Raw genomic sequence first — 20671 nt, 5'->3', positions numbered from 1 at the left:
AGCCACTGACCTTACTGCCTTGACAGACTTGGAGACTAAAGTTCTCTAGCTGCAAAATAATAATAATAGCGTCAAGCAGGTGGTGAAATCCTAGGTCACCCTGCTCACTTTTTAGAGTTCTTAAAAGGAACTCCTCTATCAGTAGGATACATATCTTCTCCTTTTGTTCAGTCTAACCTTGACTGTTAGGTGGCAAACCTAACAAGAACTATACCTTGTATCTTCAGTTCTGTGAAGTTATTTCTAGTTTAGGACTTTGCAGTAGGTAAGTCACTGCAGTCTGCTGCCAATTCCCAAAACACATAGCTATAAGCAGACCTCAAAGCCAGAACTAGGGCTTTTAGAAAGTTGATCAGTAAATAAACAAATGGTCTGAGGTGAAGTTGCAGTCATCCAGTCCTTGGGGCTCCGACTAGAGAAAGTTCATAAGCAGTGTGTGGGTGGAGAGTAGGGTTACACTGCGCAGGCTCTTCTCTCCTTCAAATTCTGGCATGGATTTGGGACTGTGAATAGAAAACTGAAAGGGTTGTTGACCTCACACTGCCCTAAGTCATATGGAAACTAGACTTCTGATATCCAGCTAATTCCATAGTGGTGCAGATCTGTGGAGCACTTCGAGTTATTTAATATGAACAAACAGTTATTCACAGCCTATATATTCAGCCATACTCTAGTCAGCTGATCTCTCTGTTTAGGTGTCAACCTCTGCTCTTCTAGAAATGTATGATCTTATTTAAGTCTTTGCGGTGCAGTTAAGCATTTACAAAACATTGTTTATATGAATTGCTTAGTGTGGTTATTTCTCTAAGTTCTCTATGTTTAAATTATTTTATGCTAACGATTTAATTATCCAAAACCTAGCTCTAGTTATGCCTATGTCTACAGAGCTCTAAATCTTTATTATAAAGATATACTTTATGCACATTAAGTCACATTGCACATGTCGAAACTTGCTCTTTTATTTAGCTACACCATATTATACAAATTAGAAAGATTCTATTAAAAACTGTATAAAAATATTGTTTGAATAGATATTCCTAATTTATTACTAAATTTCCTGTGCTTAACTAAGTCCTCTACACAAATAATACTTTAGTAGCTCTTATATTTTAAAGAGACGCAGCATTTATTTTTTGAGATTTTAGAGTTTTGACATTCGCATACTGTTTGTATTATTGCATAGCTGCTTGCACTTCTACATGTTGAAAAAATCAATTGTACTTCATGGACAACAAAAGATTTGTAGGTGGGAGTTCTAGCTTTTATCAGATTTTTATCATGTCATCGAAAAAAAAGATAAAATTTCTACTCTGTCTAAAGCAGACTATAACAAAAGCATGATTGCATGAAAGACTGTGTCCTGAGGTAGCCTAATGCACGAAATTGCCTTCACCTACAAGCCCTGTTTAATTTATGTCCATAGACCACCATCACCTGAATAACATTACTATTTTATAAGGAGCGATAAGAGTGTCTCTTACCAGTCGTTTCATCTACACTATAACAACAGCCATCATATACCTTTAGCCTCAAAATCTGACAGCAAATTTTCATAATTAAAGATGACATCTGAAAGCAAAAATAGCCACACTAAGTCCTGTGGCCTTTTACGTCACAGTTGGGAGGCTTCTAATGAACGCCGTATTTAAATGTGAGCATGCTTTTATGCTCTGTTAATTTAACATTTGTCCAAATTAAATGTTCTGAGATCAAACTCTTAAGACTTGCACTCTGCTTAACTAAATAAAATACATTGCCAGAGAAGCAACATGACGGATATGCTGACACACAGTGACAAAAACGTCCATTATTTTATCTGCAACTGAGTATGTGGCATCCAGGCTTTAATGCACCTTTTACTAGGCATTAATGCTTATCCTTTTCGCAGTACGGGAAACAGTTAGTCATTCTATATTTGAACAAAACCAGTAGTATCCTGTATCACAACAGACAGGCAATAGCCAGATTAAATGCATCACAGAAGCTGTACTACACACTCGAAGTTATGGGAGATCTTTAGTGATTTTCAGCCTCTCAGCTTTCATTGTCCTTCATTTCCTACAACTCGCTAGAAAGCAAAACTTGACATAATTTGGCCCATCACTTAGAAAAAAATAGTCTTATAAAAAATAATATTCTTTGTAGAACAGTAAATTCTCATTCTTATAAGATCTGAAAATAAAAAATGGAAATAAAACCAAAACATTAAAAATATTAGAAGACAAATTACATTTCTGGACTATTCCACTCAAAAACATTAAATCAGCTAAAAACCATGTTATATAGCTCTACTGGAGGTCCATTACTCACCAGTTTTAAAATCTTTATTGGAATTCTTGGAAGAAAGTTGAAATCTACCTTTCTGTACATGGGCCAAACTACCTTAACATTTTCTTTCTGTCAGAAATATTTATATGAAACATTTGTTTTGAAAAGGCCTACTGGAAAACAATTGCATTTTATTCATGTTCCTATATTAAATACATGTGGACTCGCAAATACCTCTTAAGTCAGATGAAGAGGGCAACCTTTATCTAAATGAATTCAAATTAATTCAGCGCATTTCACTGGCAATGCCTGTTTCTTTGCCAGTATACATGTGGCTGCTGTCCACTGTGCCTGAAGAAAAACTGAAAGCAGCTGTTTTAATTCAAAGCTCTGGTGATTTGCATGTTTCACACTTCACATCAACCGTGTTTTTAAAAGTCTCCATCCAAATGCTACAGTTCTGAGACACAACAGACGTGCTGTTTGCAACCTACGCTGGAACGCCTGACGGTCACTCTTGGCACGTATTTGCAGATCTTTGTTCAGTTGGCCTTGCCGTTGTTGACGCTTTGATGGAACAACATGGTTGCTGACAGCTGTCTGAAAGTGTATGTCAAGCTTGCTCCTTCTAAGTATGTTTCAAATTAAAGCAAGGGGGGAAAAAATCACATTTGGGATCCTGTAAAGTAAAGAGCTCTTTATATGCCTTTGACCAAAAGTTACCTACATTGAGGAAAGGCTCTACTGCAGTGTCACAGATGTTTTGACTAAATTTTCCAAACTGTTACAGTAAAATACCACTTTTCCCATAAAACTGTCTAGTGCTGCTCTTTAAAGAAGTGTTCCCCATGTAAATTCTCACCACGTATTGTTTCAAAAATGTCAAATTAAAAATCTGAGTATGCTTTCAGTAAATGCAAAAAGTGCCTTCTTATAGATATAGGTAATGAGGTGAGAATGGAAGAGAAAGCAAGAGCTTCTTGATTCCAAATACAGGTCCAGTACCGGAAAACTCCTAGGTAGCCTGAAGTAAGCCGCTTCTTTTTTATGCCATTTTGCAACTGTGATTTGACTTTCCTTGTGACAGATTCAGCATTATATTGATTTTAGTAAGCTAAAAAGATTTTTTAAAAATTTACCTTACAGAAATATCAGGTATGTTGAGCCCTCTGGAGTGACACGATGCAAACTCACGGGGAACAGAAGGAGAACACATCTGCTGGGATGCTGAAACCTGCTGGTACGGGTACACTGTTCCAAATGGAAGGCTGCTCCAGTGTGATGACTATGAGAAACTTTGGAAAACTTAATTCTATTCAATTTTTTAACCTTGCTTTCAGCTGCAGTGGCCATTCTCTTTCCCAGTCATTTACCTTTCCGTGTTTTTGTCAAAGACATTTTTTAAAGAGAGATTTGAATCTTTCAGAGAAATCAGTGCCCAATGAATTAATACCACAGTACATCTTCATTGCTGATGTTCTACTATACAGTCAAAGTTCATGAGAAACATATCACAGCCTCAAATTTGAGCTTATGTTGGAGTAAAAAAAAAAAGTATAGGTCTTGTGAGGGGTATAGAGCATGGGGAGAAATTCACCACTACTGAAATGCATTCTTTTCAGGAATTCCTTCTGATGAAGCTATTTAGGATTGAATTTGCAAAAACACCTTAATTTGATCTAGGACATCAACATACACTAAGACTTTACTTCTCCAAGTCAGTACAGCAGATTTGCTGGCTACAGGAATAACCTTTAGTGTCAACTTTTTTTTTTTTTTTTAATGCTTACATTTTGTACCTTTCTTACATGCCTTTTTAAGAGAGATAATGGCTGCAAGTTTTATATTAAATCATTTTGATAAGAAAAATCCAAATAGGCCAACAATTTAGCTAGAATATATTTTATAAAGATGTGAAAAATAAACAATCCAATATAGAGGCACGAGGAGATGCCACATTATACTTTATTTTATATATCATATTTGTTAAAATAAGCCGCTTGTGTCCAAACACTGTTGGGCAACCAAGCTAACACTTGATCCTCTTCCCTTGCTCGTAGTTCCCTCCTCATGGAACCCTGTCCATAGGCACAAAGGAATGGGAGACCTGGTCACTGAAGACCAAGATGAAGATGGCATTGAGAACCTCAGCCTTTATCTATTTCCTCTGCACTGAATCACCTGCCCTATTCAGCAATGAACCCTTATTTTCTTTGTTTATTCTTTAGGTATATAATGGTAGATCTTCTTGTCCCCACTGGCATCCACTGCCAGATTCAACTGAAGCTCAGCTTTGGCTTTCCTAATATCATCCATGCAGGCCTGATCAGTGTTTCACATTCCTCCTTTGAAGTCTGTCCTTGCCGTCACCTGCTATGTATGTCCTTTTTGCACTTTTTGCAATGGAGCTCAGTCATGAGTTCCCTGTTTAGTCAAGCTGAAGGCCTGATGCCTCTTCTCAATTTCCTGAGTAACAGGATCAACTGCTCTTGTGCTAGAAAGAGCTATCCATAAAGGCCTGTCAGGTCTCTTGAGCTCCTTGGCCCTTCAGAGTTACCTCTCGTAGGATTAACTGTAATTTTGCTTTATTCTCCTCGATAGTTATATGTTATTACCTCTGAATTCCAAATGAAACTATACAATTACTTTAAAAAGATATGAAATTTATTTAAAGTTTGATGACACATTTTACAGCAACTCCATGTGATATTATTCCATGTTACGTTAGTGTACAACAGCCATCTGCAATGACCATTAGATCTTACCATACCATTAGTGTCTACCAATAGCACATCACTCTTACAACCTATACTACTGCTGTGAAGTAAGAAATGAGAAAAGAAATTCGGTCAGTACGTGAGTCAGTACGTAAAGGTATTTCACTGTCAACAGTGACCATTTATATTGTGTTTTCACAGTGCAGTATGTCATCAGAAAATTCCTTGTACAATTGTTGTGCATACTTCAGATTCAGTATAGTAGATTTTTTAGAAATAGATTTTTTTTAATCTGTTATGGCCTTTATACTCATTTACTTCAATGTAAGTTAAGGATACTTATTACCTTGAAGAACTACTTCCTAAATTATTTACATAATGTAGCAGTAGGACCTTAGGATGCCCTTAGCAATGACAAACAGCATGATACAGAGGTGACTTTTAAGAGTTCTTACCTACAACATTGTCTTGTTTCATACAGCCTTTAAAGGAATACCAATTTTATCTTGATCAGATAGTAGAATGGTAGATCACAGAAAAATATCTCACTGGAAATCAGTGACCAATATTAGTTAAAAGCAGGTATTTTTGAGATTGCATCTGAAGTGGAAGTCATACATTTGAAAAAGAAGCAAAAACCTCTTTGGATGTTTGCTTCCATTACAATTTGGCAGAAGTAAGAGGATCAATTCTAGCAGACATCCCTTCCATTTCAGTTTTGTTTAGGCTTTCTTTTCAAGCTGTCACTGGACTGTCTGGATTCCTTTACCTGGGATGGTATTATCTTGATCTGTTTACTCTGTGGAAAGTTGGTCTCTATTATTTTACCATCTTGACATAAAATGCTAGTGAATAATACTGATATGTGTAATCAAGGAACCATGCTTTTGCAAGAGTACAATAGCACATAATGGAAATGAAATCAATAGGGTTCAGTAGAAACTGTCCTAAGAAGTGCATGCAACAGTTACTATTTTCTACCAAATCCCATAGTTTTTTAAAACCAATCTGCAGTACAGATTGTTTATAGAATTCTACAGACTGAGTTAAATGCATGTAGAAAATTTATTATTCTCTCAACGTCTTTATGCTGCTGGCATAATGCCAGAACATGTTCTCATCTCAGCATTGTTTTTTATTCAGTACAAGGGGCAGATCCTTGGATGAGAAAATTATCACAGTGTCCTGGAAGTCACTGAGGCTTTGACAATTTGCAGCATGCATGGTTCCTCAGTATCAGCATTTCAGACTCTATTAGTGAGCACTGCTGAATACAGAGAACATAAGTTTTCTTCTAGGACTATAAATTTATTTTAAAGAATTGTAAAAGAAAGGAAGGAGAAGTGTAAATGATTCTGAATAGAAGAACAATTCTGAGTTCTACCAAGTACAAAGCAACAATTGCAGGTAAATCCATTAGGTCTGTACTTAACACTGATTAAGTATTGACTGTCTTAAAGATTTAAGAGAATTTTAGAATGTCTCAATCTTGCTACAAAGTTTAAGCAACTTTCATCAGCTGGACCAACTTACCTACTAGTATTTCTCAGTATTTTGGTGATTTCACAATACATTCAACTATCATTTTTCTTCATTCCTCTTTTAAATATGGACAATGGAGATTCACTGAAGTTCTGCACAAAACATTTTAATTCTGCACTTGATTAAAATCAGGCATAAAGCTAAAAATTTTTCAATTCAAATGCTTGTTGAAAATGTGTCCCCTTACTTAAGTATAACTATTAGCCTTCCAGATATTACAGACTCCAATGAATATTTTGAATGTCTTTGGCTGATACATATTTTCGCCTGGCTTTTAATACAGCAACACTAAAAAAAATCACACTGTTATTTTTGAGAGGCCATCAGAAATGAAAATTCATTAATCTTTTTTTATCATGGCCTTGATTTTTTTCTCTCTTTGACAAATCGGATAGACTGTAAAGTAACTCACACTGGGAGTGTAAATGTCACTTCAATCTCTATATAGTAAGTCATAAGGTTCTACCCAAACTTACTCTTCCTCCAGGTGGTATAATTCAAATCTTGTATTTCCTCTAAAATATCTAAACTCAGTGTCTACTATCAGAAATCACTTCTCTGTCAGCTTACACAGTATAACTGTATACAACATGATGGTTTAATGATTTTTTTTATTTTAGAATTGGTTTGCCTAGCAAGTGCAAAAAATGTTTTATGTAGGAAAAAGGAAATAATGACCACAATGATCCCACCTTTTACTTTTTGCTTACATAAACTACAGCTTATTGAATTTTTTACAGTAACCTTAGATCCTGCCTCCAGTAAAAAATTAAAAGGTCTTTATTTCTACCTTACTCTCTAGACTGCCGCAGTGAAATTGTTGGTATGTGAGAATGCAGCTTGCTAGCTGAACTATAATGTACCGGTCATTTCATTTATATCAGAAATACACATGCCAGCATTAATATATCAAAGTCTCACTAAACACAAGAGAATTTAAAGTATCAGGAAAAGGGGACTGAAAAGGAAACTTGTCAATTTAGTGACATTACCCACAAAAAAATTCAGACTAACTGAAAGTTCCATTTCCAGATCTCATTTGTATTTTAATTATAATGTAGCATTTCATATGTAACTGTTGCTCCTTTCCTTTCTGAATCTCCCAAATGAGAGCTTTGAGATTCAAGTTCTATATATTTTTGCTACAATGAAGATTTAGCATGTAGGTCCCAACAAGAACACCACTGGATTTGGATTCTTTTTATTTTCTTGATCATAAAAACACAAATGGTTAATATTTTTTCTCTATGAAAAGTTCTTAATGTCGGCTTTTTTCCGCCAGAGTACATAGGTCAAAATTTGGATTCCTTGTAGAAGGCACAGTTGTTAACATGGACAGTTATCTCCTTGATGAAGACACGTCTTTTCAAAAGACAAAAAAAAGCTTCTTCAGATGCTGACGTAATCGAAAACAAAAAGATACTTTCTTTGTCCTAAGATGCAGCTAATGGGCATTCATCCAAAAAGCATCTTCTGTTTTTTCTCAAGACCATGCTCCTACTGCAACCGTGAATAATACCTGATGCATCTTTGCTGTCCTATTTTTTAAGCTCCGTTTTATACAGTTGTGATTATTTTTAGTTTGAGGGTGGGGGGCTATTTGTTTCATATGTTGGTTGCCCTTTTTTGCAGTCCTTCATAATGCCCAAAGAGTTCTCCTCACAAACACGCTGCTGCTCCCAATGGAGTATGAGTGTTTTCACAGATACTACTATCATTTTGGTTTCACATTTTCTGACACCTCCTTAGAAGAATGGCAGCAGTTACAAGCAAATCACATGAATAAACCAGATGCAATAGAGAACACAGTCTTCCATTAGTTAAAATAATTCTGTTACTTTGTTTCTTCAGATAGTTCAGTTACTGACTGATGTAAAACATCCTAATTGTTTCACCTCTCAGAATCCACATGCAGGCAATAACGTGCAAGATTCTCATTAAATAATGAGGAAGAGAAAGATGTGAAATGAAAGGTAGGTCACAGTACCTTTTCACCTGCTGCATTGCCAAGGGTTTAAAGAAAAAGACCAAGAAGTTGTTACATGCTTTTTTGGTACTTAGTGGCCTGCCAGATGTCGCAAAAATCCATTACCCTTAGCAATCTAGTCAGCTGGTATATCTAAATGTGCAATAATTTTGCCCTCTCTAAAATAAACATAACTATAATCACAAATATTGTATCCAAACCTAATTAAATCTTATTATACCCTGGGCAAGGATCCTTATCTCCTAAGGCTCTCTACTTACAAGTGGACTAAGATCATTAAAATTGATAATTTTATTTAATTTACTACAGAGTTAAATGTTATCATTATAATATTCTATATTTATATATTTATAGTAATTACAATATAGTGTATGTTTTCCACAGGTATTTGGATTCCTACTGACTTGAACAACAACAACAACAACAACATATTTTTGCAGTGTTAGATACTAGGATGAAGCTGTGTTTTAAAAACTCTCATAAAGTTTCTAGCAATCGGAAACACGAATTTGGTAGGTTTTGTCATGAAAGAAGTGCATATTTGTTTGCTGGAAAACAATTGACCTGTATGAAATTTTAGGACAGATATTCTGCTTTCCAAATTTCTGTGCCTATACTTTCACCCACTGCTGTTAAAACGTAAGGGTCATAAACTACATTATTAATACAGTTCTATTTAAATCATCAGTAGAAAGAGACAAAAACAGTTACACCATTCTAACAGGGGCTCTAAGTTAAAACTTTAGTTACAATGAAAGAGAGTATTTTTTCTACCAAAATGACTGTTTCCTGCTTGCTATGCTAATATTTAAAATAGGACAAAGAAACTTGTATTTTTTCTACCAAAATGACTGTTTCCTGCTTGCTATGCTAATATTTAAAATAGGACAAAGAAACTTGTACTTTGGAATTTATAGCGTCAAAACACGCATTATTGGACAAAACGTAAAAGCATAAAATAAAATCTCTTGGTATCTTTGTATCTATTGATACAAAAAGGAATAGCACTTTTCTGAAGCTCAAAAATTCCTCATACTGTTCTTATAGAACTTGTTTAGAAAACTTGAAGATCTTTTCTTCCGCCTTATTAAATCTGTTGATGTATTATCACATAAAGAATATATAGCTAATGAAATTCTTTGAAGCAAATAAAAGAATGATTTATATTAAGAAGGTCACATTTCACTGTGAAGCTATCTGATTTTTAATATATCAGATTTAGGCAATCCCTGAGACTGGAGTGCTTAGGGGGATTTATGTACTACTAACTTCTTCCCTGTGGATTCATACTTGTCCAAAACTGTAAAATTAAAGAAGAAAGTCAAGGGGACAGCATCTGAAATCTTGCATGCCCAGGAAAGAAAGCTGGAAGGGTTTAATTACAAATATTGAATACTTCAATATATTTGCAGCAGCTGTTATAAACCCTGCAATAAACTGTCATGTAAATAAGTTCATCATGACAATATTTTCCTAGTTTCATACATATATATATTTACACATATGTATATGTGTTTATACCGTTGTAGAATTTTAAGACCAAAAGGTTACTTTTTTAAAAAGAAGCCTATCTTTTTTTTTTTTTTTAACATTGAGAATAGGGAACAAATAAGATTCCAACAGCCTGAAAATATTTCTGTCTCACAACCTCTGAGCTGGAAGTTCACTTACAGCTGGAAACAGGAAATGGGATCTGTTTTTTCTCTAATCAAAATAATGCAGTGTATTGCCTTCAGTGATCATTTTTGGAATTTATATGAGAAACTAGAATAATAATTACAATTGTGTTCTTTCCTTGATAACCTACAGTTCTGTTTTATTTAACTTTTAAAATGTATTCCTTTTATGCTCTTTCCTTTTATTGTATCATAGAGAATGATCACGAAAACTTGTTACAACATTTTCTGTCCAGAGGCTTCTAGAAAATTTTTAAATCATTAAATGTTTGCAGATAAGATTGAGGATAATTGCTTAGCTTTTCTTAACTTATTCCTCTAGGAAAATACCTTTCATTCATCTTTTCGTGACCCTCATCAGCCCTGGTTTCTAAACTGGTCTCCCATGTTCGATTGTCTGATCCAGGTTGATCTTCAGGCCTCAAACACAGAACTGGCTCATTCCTATATGCAAGAAGTCAACCAGGCACAAAAGAAGGTGAGCATGGGAATGGGGAACTCCTGACTGACCTCAGGCACAAAAGGGAAGTGTAAGGAAAGGGGTAAACAGGGTCAGTCTTCCTGTGAGGAATACAGAAGCATTTCTGCATTCCTCCCCTGTACACAGAGCTAGAATTAGGAAATCTAAAGCCAAGACAAACCTGGAGCGGGAGGGAAAAGACAACAACAAAGGTTCCTACAGGTACACTGGCAACAAAAGACATACCTGGGAAAATGTGGGCTTACTGCACAAAGGAGCAGAAGACTTAAGAACAAACAACATGGGAAAGGCTATGGCATTCAACTGATTTTTTGCCTCAGTCTTACTGGTAAGATATGATCTCAGACCAAAAAAGAAAAAATACCACATCTATCTTCATAAAGGTTGTAAAGGAGTACTGAGGGACCTACAGGGCAGCCTAACCCTATCTCTGGGAGGACTATTGAGCTGTCAAGCTGGAGAGATACTGTACTCCACTAGCAGCTGGAAAATTGGCTGGACTTAAAGAGTAGTGGAAAGCAGTTCAAAGTCCCACTGGTAGCTAGTTACTAGTGAAGCTCCACAGTGGTTGATACTGGGATTCAATAAATGCAAGTGCAAAGTCCTGCATTTGTAATGGTACAAACTCATGCAGCAGTAGAGGCTGGGGGCTGACTGGTGAGAAAAAGCTTGGCAGAAAAGGATGGGGATTCTGATGCACAAGTTGAGTATGACTTCCCAGTACAAAGATGACACTGACATACTGAATGGAGTCCAGCAGATGATCACCAAAATGGTCAGGGGCTGCAGCACATGATGTATAAGGAGAAGTAGAGAGTACTGTCTTGTGTTCAGCCTGAGAAGAGAAGGCTATGGGGCATCTACTGTGCTATCTTGAGCTAACTAACGTGGTCATAAAGAAGACAGCACCAAGCTCTTCTATGCACATAGTAAGACGACTCAGGAAACAGACTCAAGTCTCAACAATGAGAGCACTAGTCAGATATATTAAAAATAATCCTCACAACAAAGGCAGTCAGACACTGAAACAAGTTGCCAGAGGTTGTGGAATCTCCCTCTTTGGGGATATTCAAAACTTACCTAGAAAGGACTGTAAGGTACCTCGTCTAATTTTGAAATTAGTTTTGCAAGCAGTTGGGCTAAACGACCTCCAAAGGTCCCTTTCAATCTACATTATTCTATGCCTTTATGATTTTGCGAGTTTTCAACATGCTTGCCTGACTTTCTGTCATTGCCTTCACCAGTCTTGCTTTGTCAAAACAGAACATGCTATTTACCCTTAATAATGACAGGACCTGTCACTCAGGAGTCATGGACCGCATTCAAGCATTGTTCCTTTCTCCTGAACAATGTACGTGGGCATGGCTCTTCTGTCGTCCATCCTCTGGAATTAATCTTTTAGAAGGGACAATTCTCACTTCCATAAACCCATTTCAGTCCATGCAAAACATGACTGCTATGACCTTTTTTTAATTTGTTGCTCTGATCATGTCACTCCTTCTATGACCATCTTTACTCACTTGCTATTTTCACTTTTAAAATAATATCAGAACTCTGCACCTCCTTCTCTATTAGTGCGCATACTATTACCTGTCTACACAAACAGCTAGCCTGTGTGGCCCTCTTTAACCATTTCTCATTACTGAATTTTGCCATTCTGCATATAAGAGATTAGGTGACTAATAGTAGCTAGAAAGACAATTGGAAAAATGTGTTACTGTCATCTATGAAACAAAATAAAACCTTTGTTGCTGCTTAGCTTCTTGTTCACTCACATTTCTTCAACGATAATGAATTCATTTTCTTGCATGATAGAAGGAACCTAACAAGTGCAAAACTTGAACAGAATGAAACTCTAGTGCTTCCAACTAACACCAACCATCATTATATTGCAACTTTTTACTGCTCTAAGAGATTTAAGACACTAATGCCTGTTTCAGTTTTCCTTAGGTGTCTAGGCCCAAAAGGTTTATGGCCATAAAAGCAGAAGTTGTGCCTGTATATGACCTTTCTGGTGACACCTCACTGTCAAATTTCTGCTGTTGGCCACTGCAGTTGCTTGTAACTGAAAGAGTTTATTACAAATGTACCTACTTCTTTTAAATAAGTTATTGCCTTTATGCACACTTTTTCTCTGATAGATTTACTGTTTTTTAACAGAAAAACATACAGATGGTATAATCATTCACTGTATCAAGAACCATTGTATTGTTTTTGTTGTTTACAGTAAGTGACCACTCTCATAATATTCTACGATAGTTTTTCCTAATCCCCATCAACCACTTACAGTAAAACCTTATTAAAACTCTGGTGTATTTCATCTGCTACAGGCACTATAAAGCAGCTAGAGTAAATTCAAAGGTGAAAGCAGAGCTAATGTGAATGCTGAGAACTTCTAGTAGCTTTTAAATTTAGTACACATAATGAAAAATCAGACAAATTTAAAATAAGAAAGATGCTGTCCTTCTTCATACTAAAGAAGCTAAGTTGTATATTATTTCTCTTTGGCTTGCTGCTGATCATAACAGCACCAGAACTGTGTCTAGGTTGGAATGCAAACAACTCATTTTTTAGGGGAAAGAGAGAGACTGCAATTTAATCAAATCCTCTGCAAAATGCATAGATTTCTCTAACAGAATGCTTAGATTTCAAGAACACATATACAGTGGAGACATACTGCATATTACTAAGCATAGTAACTGTAGTTTGAATAACTGTCATTTTAAGTCTTTATTGATACAATTCTACCAGTATAGCTACACTGGTAAAGCCAATACTGGGGTGTGGTTTATATTGCCAAAATAAGTGTTTCTGTTGTTATATTCTAACTACCCTCCTGAACAATGTAAGTTACTACTTATTAAAAAAAATAGATCTTTTGCTTATGTGCTGGAGATAGATTTTACTGTAAAACTCAGGCTGATAAATTGTATGTTTTTTCACATATTTTGACCTAACTACATGTAGTTGAGTTGACCATATTCTTGCACCTCCATATAAATAAGACATTTTAAAAATTATATATTAAGATAATTTTCTAACTTCCTAAAATCATCATCCTTCTCCTCTCCCTTCCTTCCTGCCGGAACAACGAATAGATTAAATGTCAAGTTTGATCATTCTCATTTCTCTCCACTGTTCAAACTTTTATGGCTTGAAAGCCTGAAATAAGAGAATGCTTCGTAACAGTAAAAGGCAGATGAGAATACAGTTTGTTTAGATTTAGTAAAAAGAAACATTGTAAGGATATAAATTGATACAATCACCCAACAGCACACTCTTCAGAATATCAGTGTGTTTTGCTATTTCTCTCTGCTTCTATTGTATAAAAAATTAAAGACTCTAAAGATTCTAAATTTGATTTTTTTTAATATGCCAAGAACAACAGCATTAATTCAGGTTATTATTAATTCAAGTTAGTGAGAACAAAAAGAATAGTAACTGTTATACATAAACCATCATGGAGAAGGAGAAACAGAACCTCCCCTAACTGTATAATGTGTATCTGTATATAATGTATACAATCACTCTATATCACAAGATTGTCATCTTGTACCAATCCCTTCATAGGTATAAGAAAAACTAATGAGGGAGTAGTTTAGCTCCTGACCTAGTCCTCTTCCCTCTGCCACATTTCCTATGTATTTTTCTTTCTCAACCTGGTAAGATGAACAAAATGCCCACCTGGAGTCTACAACTATCTAAGATAGAATTGCAATTGTTTTATGTAGAAATACAAGACTTCAGATTTGTTTTAAAGAAAGGTGAAGTACAGGTACCAGGACTTGCAGTCTGTAACAGAGCAAGCTCATAAAGCTAGCTCAATGGAGACAGATTGTTTATGTTTATTTATACGCCTTTGAGTAAAAAACCCAAGCATCTAAGTGTATTTTTAAAACATATTTCAAAACTCTATTCATGTGATTAATCAGCCTGCAGTTACAGAGAGAGTAACAGAGAAGGTATCAATATCCAAAAGATATCTTTCTCTTTTTAATCTAAACTTGCATTTATTATTTTCTTACCACTTCAAGAAGAAGTGCTTGTGGAGGAGCTACTTCTTGAATCATATGTTGGTAATACATGAAATTATACACTGGAACGGCTTCAGTCAGTACACTAAACAACTGAGAAATAACAGAAAAATGTAGACTTGCCAGGGGCAAAATAGTTCAGTATAGATTGCAAAGAACACAAACAATACTTCCTAGTAAGACACCTTTTGAATCTCTATGTTTGCTCTTTAATCTGAAGAGCACTAGATGTGTAAAAAGAAAAGACTACGGAAACTACAACAGAGAAAGAAAAAAGAATAAATGCAAAGGCTTCTAGTGTTTTGTTATAAAAGCAAATCTAAATGAGCCACATGCACAATGTTTACAACAGGGAGTTTAATTTGCGGCTATTTTTCAGTGAGATACAAGCTATTCAAGCTGTGTTCTTTCGAAGCCAAAAGCCATGATGACTCAGTCAGCACATCACTAAGCCCTAGGCATAAGGCCCTCCTAACACGCCTGCCCAAAAGATACATAGATATAACCATATTATTTATTTAACCATAGCCCAATTGACCGGCAAATTGATACTACATTTTGTTTGAGTTCTGCATGTTTGGAAAAATTCCCTAGCACTACCATCAATTCAAAAGCATATAGAATCTCTGAGAATGTGAAGTAGTTTAAAATGTATGTAATTCTCAGTAAAAAATACGTGAGACTACATTAAAATATGTATTTGAGTAATACAGATATTATGAATTAAAATAATGCTTAGTCGGGGTTGTATTGGTTAAGACCTGCTAGACTTAAAACAATTCTGATATTCAAGCACTGTAAGTGACATCAAGTTTTTTCAAATTCCTCTAATGATGTATTACCGCAAATCTAGTATTTTATCTCATTTGTCTGTATAAAACAAAAAAAAAATCTTGGATAATTTTCAAGAGTACTTCTTCAGTTTGTCAAGATCCCGTCTTCTATGATACCTGTAACCCTGCCCAGCTTATCATTTGCAAAATTAATAGTTTTTTATATCATATCAGTCATGACGGACATACTGACTAATTCCTCTTGGTAGAAGAAAGAAGAGACAAATAAATTTACATTCCTAACATTTTCCCTGGAAATGTCATACAATCTCTAAAATTTACCAACACATCAAACTTCCCAAACTGCACCTTTCTAATTGTGCTGTCAAAATAGTTGGACAGGGTTTCCTTTTAAATGATACGCTCTGCTGATGTGAAAGATTTCTACTGTACACTATGATTCTGGTTTCTTCATCAAGCAGTAATGCATAAGCTAGCTGAAGCAGTACTACTTTAAACCATATCACTATTCTTTACCGATTTTTTGATGCAAATAATCTCCCGAAAAGCACCTGGTCTGTTAAATTTATATTGAAAAGCCACCAAGTTTTACTGAAAATCATACTGTACTGAAACATCACGATATATTTTTTATACCAGCATATTCCATTGCAAGCTAATACACTATGACATTCTGAAATACTGATAAAACTCATGTCTAATCTATATTACATCAATTTTACCAATTGTCCTATGTCACTTCCATCCACTTTCAGATTACTTACACTGATTATCTTTACTCGCCTTTCTGGCAATTTAGTTTTGTTATACATGCAACTCTTCATAAGCACTTCAGACATCCGGTAAACTTCTGGCCTGATGTATTTTATCTGATTTTACTCATCAAGCTGAATAAAAACTAATATTCTAAAGCATGTCTATATTGGGTCTTGGAGTTGTTTTTACAAGAAGCAGCAATAGTATAAATCAAGATGAGATGACCTAGTAATTCAAAACTTTAAAGAAATGATCACTCTGCAAGAAATCTTTATAAACTTCTAATTCAGTGCACAAGATCATCAATGATTAGTTTAACTGACTGCTTTATGAGTAAGAAGTCATACATGTGAGAACAGTTGCTGACATTTCTCAAAGATCTGCACACTCTACAGACTGTTGGTTTACAATTCTATCAGTCACACCTAAGATTAATTTTACTTATGGTGGCTTTACTTACGGTGGCTCAGAAGGTCTGTTACTATATAGAACCAGTAGGACTTCATATGTTCACCAAATGAAATACTTGCTTTCAAAACTCAAAGGCTCAGAGAACAGTGCCTACAAATTCTGCCAAATAAGATCCATGGAATTAGCAACATCTTTGAACCACTGGCTTTCAGAAAATATTCTGAACTCCAAAGCATTTGGTTTAGACGTTATTTCTTGTTTCCATGAATATTTGCCCTCTTTACTCTACCCTTACAATTTCAGTAAAAGAAGGTGGCAGTACACAATCATGTATAGTAAAATCTACTTACTAGTAAGCTTTCCTAAGATAAAGACAAACAAAACAAGTTTGCCTACAACAATAATGAATGTCAACATCTGTTGGGAGAAGCTGCTATGCTCTTCTCACTGTTTTCTTTTTTTTAATGATGGTATCTCCAAGCTCCCTTTATTATCTTTTTTTTTTTTTTTTTTCAGTGGGTCTTTCATCATCCAAAATAGAATAGTCCTAACCTAGCTGTCAACATCTACAGTTCCTTATTCTAGGTCCCTGAATATCCACCCAAAATCAATTGTCCTTAATGACACCTGAATGCAACACATGCACTATTACCTGGTTAACATGACCTAAAAAGGGATGCACTCTCTTACCAATTCCCTGTTCTTGGTGTGGTTACTGCAATAAATATTTACGGAGTAGCTGTCATGCATCTCTTACTTGCAATCTGAGCACATCTTTTATTCAAAAATTTCCTAGGGAGCATTTTATTTTTCAGTTGCTGACACAGTCTTAACACAAATGCATAATTGTAACACAGAAGCATGTAAGATTTTAAAAGTAGATACTATCATACAGTGTTACTATGCTAAATAGACAAGTATTTATGTTTACAAATATGTGGTAATTGGAAAACAACATATTTGTGTTAGACAGCTACTTAGATGTAGGAAAGCCAAAGGGTTATGCCTCAAGAGGTCAGCTTTGCATTGTTTTGAAAGCGTAATTATTTTTATTCTTATTTTTGAAGTATCTACAGGGCTTGAAGATATTGATATACATTTTATAGGGCCATGGTTTAGAGCTTATGCCTATTAATATGAACATAACCACGACAAAGAACTCTACTGCTCATAGTTCCATGATACTATAATATTGGACTAAGATGACGTATTGGTGACAGGTTATGTCCAGCTGACGTTAAAGTCCTAAATCATAATCATTCGAAATGGTAATTTAAACATATGTGGCCAGTAAAAAAAAAAAAAAAAAAAAAAAAAAAATCCAATTAACCTAATATAAATGATGTGGACATGCGAGATTGGAGCAAGTCCTCACTCAGCATTAGGTAACTGATATCAAGACATCCCAGAGGCTGGCCATAGACAGGAAGATATTTCAGATGGTGCTAAAAGTTTAAAATAGAGATTACATATTTGAATTACAAGGTATTAACATTATCTAAAAAGACAAAGTTTCACTCAGTGAAACTCTGTTGTCATAAAGACAGTGCTTTATTAGTAAATTATTTTATATATGATTCGTCATTTTTGTTTTAGGCACATTAAATTCATGTCATCATGATTTCTTAGTTGCCCCATTTTCCAACTGACCAACTGTCAGTTACTATTTCTAGCCACAATTACAAATTCAGCACAGAACATGGAGAACAAATGTAGAACAGATTGAACACTGAGAGGAATCTAACCGGTGCAGCTAGCAGAAATGAAAATGTTGCTAACCTGCTGACAGATTGGAGAGGAGTAGAAGGAAGCCAAAGGAACTGGCACATACAGCCAGAAAACTTGTGAGACAGCAGGGTACGAAAAAGCTAGATCTACAACAAATTGGGATAAAATAGTAATTTCTTAACTATGACAGAGCACAAGACACGCATTATCTTAGAGAACTACCTAAAGATATTTATATATTATAACAACATTATTGCTATTAACAATTCAGCAAATTTACAAATGCTCTTTGTATTGTACACAGTATTTTAATTAATTTAAACTAAAAGGGGCAAAACTGAGAATAGGAAAGGTTGCCTAAAACACTGCGACTTTTCTGTTGGAAAATGTATTTAATTATGTGTCTATAAAGAAAAACAAAGAAAAACGTGGTATGTATTGATCACTCCTGCATTCTTGACTAATTCCATGAATCACATAGAAAAGTTCCTTCAGTCCTTTTGTGTAGTGTTAGCTTTTTTGCTGTAGGTAGCTGAACTACCTAAACTTTTCAGCAAATATAAGGGTTTAGATGAGGTCTTCCATAAGCATGCCAGTTGTGTATTCTGATGCCAATTCTAGCTGTGAAAGTACTCGTGTTTCACAGGGTGGGCCAAGAAAGACTTCTCAGTCCTTTCACATTTACCCAAAAGTGGTAGAATTTAGTCCCACGTCAACATTGTCTGATACTTTTAATAAGTGAAAAAGAGCAGAGAAATTCATGAATGGCAAAAAGTTTACATTTGTTTTATTTTAAAGGCTCAAAAAATACTCTTTAAAAGGAGTTTTAAAAATCCTGGGATTAACAAAGTGCCTGTCTCAAATACCATGTCAGTCAGCATTAGCCATGGCATTACTTTAGACAAACTAAGATTTTGAATAAAAGTATTATTCTTTCAATATCATATTCCCTGGGGTGGTGAAAGTAATTACAAATAGTATTGCACAAGGCTATGAACTTTACAGTGCGGGGTTTCCTGTGTCACATGAACCACAGAGTCTCTAAGAATTGCTGAATCCCACTTCCAAGAACTCCAGTGTGATGTAGTTGATGTAGAACTTATTTTAGGATATTGCTGAATACCACTTAGATGCCCTATGTTATGTCAAGGATTACATAGTTCTCAAAATCAAAACAAAGCAGTTTTGCCATATTGGTGCAAATACAAGCAGATCAAAAACAAGCAAAAAATATTCAACTTCTGTAATGAAGTGAAATTTGAAGAAAGAAGTACAGGAAAAAATAATCCCCCCAAAAAGTTTTATTCAAAATAACTGAAAGAGTAGATAAATAACCTATAGATTTGCACAGAAACAGTTTTTCACTGATCTTCAGAAACACTTATGACATCTTTCTTTGACATTCTTGGCCTCACTCTTACATCACAATTTAGTAGATAATCTAGTTCATTTTCAGCACAATTACAGAAAATAGTGGCTTTAGCAAAGTATATTAATTTTACCTAGGTAGTTTAAAATCTACAGCAGTTTTCTTTGACAATATTTCAGTTGTCCTACATAGTACCATATTTAAAATTACAATTCTAAAAAAGAAATTAGAAATGCCATTTCAAATATAATAATCTCTTCTGGTTAAAAATTAGATTCTTTTAAAAAGCATCACCTACCTGACCCTTAACCTTTGTAAACAAAATCTTTATAATACACTTTTTTAAAAATATAACAAGTCAAATAAAAGCATCATATTTAGACAGCATATACAGTTAAATATTTTGCACCCCAGTGCATCCTGTGAATCACAAGGATGTGGGTTAGCTGCACACAATTATTAGGTTTTGTTGGAGTGTTCACAAACATTAAGCTGTCAAGAAATTTTGAATTCCTCTCATATGCTGTCAAATTTCAGTTTAAATTTTTATTATGAAACTTCCCAAGTGTTGGGGACAACAACGGTGGTAAGTGAACTATTAAGAACGCAGCAAGGTCATTTTCTGCATATCTGACTGATTACTTTGTAAAGAGAACACAAAGAGGGATACTGAAAAGAAAAAACTTTTAAATGGAACAGTTTGAGAGAATGTTTTTCCTGGAAGTAAAAGCTGGAAAAGCTTTCTAGGCTTCTTTCTTTCATATAATGTAAAGCAGATGACTATAAATATATATTTTAGTTACTGCTATTATCCTATTTTTATCAATTTGCTAAAAAAAATCACAATTCATTACTGTTAGTAAAAGTTCCTACTTCTAAATTTATCTTCATTGAAGTTCTGTCTCTTT

At 34.9% G+C, this 20671-nt stretch overlaps 1 protein-coding gene across 4 annotated transcripts in view; it reads right to left on the bottom strand.

Annotated features, from left to right (window-relative positions):
- Positions 1 to 20671, bottom strand: part of EPHA6 (EPH receptor A6) — a 519018-nt gene that overhangs the window by 446987 nt on the left and 51360 nt on the right. The gene's annotated exons all lie outside the window — the stretch shown is intronic.

The sequence above is a fragment of the Rhea pennata genome, chromosome 1 (assembly GCF_028389875.1).
Source record: "Rhea pennata isolate bPtePen1 chromosome 1, bPtePen1.pri, whole genome shotgun sequence".
Classification (NCBI taxonomy): domain Eukaryota; kingdom Metazoa; phylum Chordata; class Aves; order Rheiformes; family Rheidae; genus Rhea; species Rhea pennata.
Note: the sequence above shows the minus strand (reverse complement) of the source record. Positions and strands in the feature narration are given on the sequence as shown.